This window comes from Octodon degus, unplaced genomic scaffold, assembly GCF_000260255.1.
Source record: "Octodon degus isolate 3935 unplaced genomic scaffold, OctDeg1.0 scaffold00301, whole genome shotgun sequence".
Lineage (NCBI taxonomy): Eukaryota > Metazoa > Chordata > Mammalia > Rodentia > Octodontidae > Octodon > Octodon degus.
The window spans coordinates 1094285-1096633 of record NW_004524877.1 but is presented as its reverse complement, the minus strand read 5'-3'; the positions used below and the strand labels follow the sequence as shown (position 1 = coordinate 1096633).

Here is a 2349-nt window from a genome sequence, read left to right as displayed (position 1 = left end):
ACACACACACACACACACACACACAATAAATAAATGTAAAAATAAATAAATAATTAAGCAAAAGCTATCTTTAAAAAAAAAAGAAAAAAAATTTCTCATGTATGGAAGCAAACCACAGATTGCAGAGATAATCAGAAGTTTTAAAGGCCATGTGAGGAAGATGTTGCAGCATGTGGAAGCCTCAACCATTTTGGAATATGCATACAATAACAAAGCCATTCTGGAATAGAGGAATGTGCTGACCAAGAAGTTCTACGGAAAAACATTTCAGTTTTATGAGTTTGTAGAACACCCAACTCAGGACAAGGAGTTAGAGGTACAGCCTGAAAAATTAGAGTTTATTTTGGATGAAATGAAACACATTCTAACTGCAATGGCTCAAAAGGAAGCTGTAATTAAGCACTCATTAGTCCATACAGTATTTTTTTACTTTTTCTTACCTATGCAACTCCCAAGAGGAGATCAGAACTGATTGAAGCCATCTGTGAGGCAGTGATATACCTGGCCCACATGCATGACAATGCCCAAGTGGCCATGCACTGCTTGTGGCACAGCATGCCCAAGAAGAGAAAGGTAACTGTGAAAACAATGAACACTTATATTGAAAAATTGACTAATAGACAATACCCTCATTTGGTTTTGCTGGAGGCATTTGATCTTATTGGTGATACTAAGCTTGTGAAGCAGATAATCATATCAGAAATTATCAGTTCCTTGTCTAACATAGTAAATGACAAATAAGGAAGGAAGGTCTTGTTGTATTTACTGACCCCAGAGACCCTGTGCATACAGTAGGAGGGATCATTGATGTTCTATAAAAAGGAGACAGAAATGCATACAGTAAGAAAAACACAGAGCTATTGTGAGCTCTTAGAATTTATTTCTCCAGCTTTGTTAAATTATCCACAAAGAAATGTTCAAAAGATGGTGCTCGATAAATCTGCATGTGTGCTGGTGTCTGACATCCTGTAATATGCCACTGGAGACACTCAGCCTGCTATGAATGCAATCTCCAGCTTGGAAACAGCACAACTATACGCTAGGGATCATGATGGAAAGCTTCAGGTTGTGGAACATCCTGCAGGACAACTTGTTTTGAAAAGGATAACAGAGTAAGATGAAAAGATGAAAGAAGATGGAAGAGAAGGTTGTTTTGTGAAAGCCCTTGTAGAGCATTCTGACATGGACCACCTGAAGTCCTGGGCCAGTGTAAATTGGGGTGCTATTATTCTTTCCAGGCTCCTACACAGTACTGACCAAGAAGTTGCAAATAAAGTCAGAACTGGACTGAAAAGCCTGATTCCCACATTGGAAACACACACACACACACACACACACACACACACACACACACACACACACCAGCAAAGAAATAGAAACTCTACTTGAAAAACCAACCACATGAGAACAAAATAGAATCATGTTTCCCATTCTCTGTTCAGTTTTCTCACTGCAGAAAATAAGTGTGAGGGGCCACCTCTCTGGTACTTTGTTACCTCTGCACATGCATTGCTTTTTCTGAGAACTTTTTATATATAAAATTATATGAAATGGTTGAAAAAAAGTGAAGGCTTTCCATTTTTGTCCATTTATTATGATGCTGGCTGTTGGTTTGTCATAAATGGTTTTATCGGGTTGAAGTAAAGACCATCTGTTCCAATTTTCTGTAGGGTTTTCAATAGGAATGAGTGTTTGACTTTGTCAGAAGATTTTTCTGAATATGTTGAGATGATCTTGTGATTTTGAGGACATATTATTGTGGTTTGTTGTTTACAAGGGGAAACGATTTAATACAGTACATATATTTTACAAGATTATTGTATAATAGTCACCCAAAGAGTCATATACAAAGAGAGTACAGGAAATCTGTCCACACATGAAAAACCTAAAAGAATTCAGCTTATGCCTGGATTCCACAGCAATGACCTTCATTGGTTCAGCTAAACACTTATAGCCCATAACAATATTTCCCACTAGTCCAACTGAAAGTCTAAAGCCTGGACAATGTCTCATGTGCTTATTTCATGGACTTACACTCGGAAGGGTGAAAGGTCAGTGGTGGAAGCTAGAAAGTCTGTGCCAGTATACTAAAAGGCTTGCACTTTCAGGCTGAGTAATCTGCACTGAAGACAGGAAGCAATGCTCAAAATAAAAACTAGAACTCCCCCAAAAGTTTCTCTTTTTTAATTTTTATTTATTTTTTTTAGGTTCCATAAATATTTTTTTCAAAGTTTTATTGATAAACAGATAGCAATGAGACAGTTTCAAATCTAATCGGAAGAACAGTTTCAACAAATAATACACTGCATATATTCTTCTCAGTGGTTAATTGCTGTACAAGAAGTGGAC

At 37.2% G+C, this 2349-nt stretch overlaps 1 pseudogene; it reads left to right on the top strand.

Moving 5' to 3' along the window:
• LOC101569734 overlaps positions 1 to 1314 on the top strand; it is a 31246-nt pseudogene extending 29932 nt beyond the window's left edge.
• Positions 1315 to 2349: the final 1035 nt, after the last annotated feature.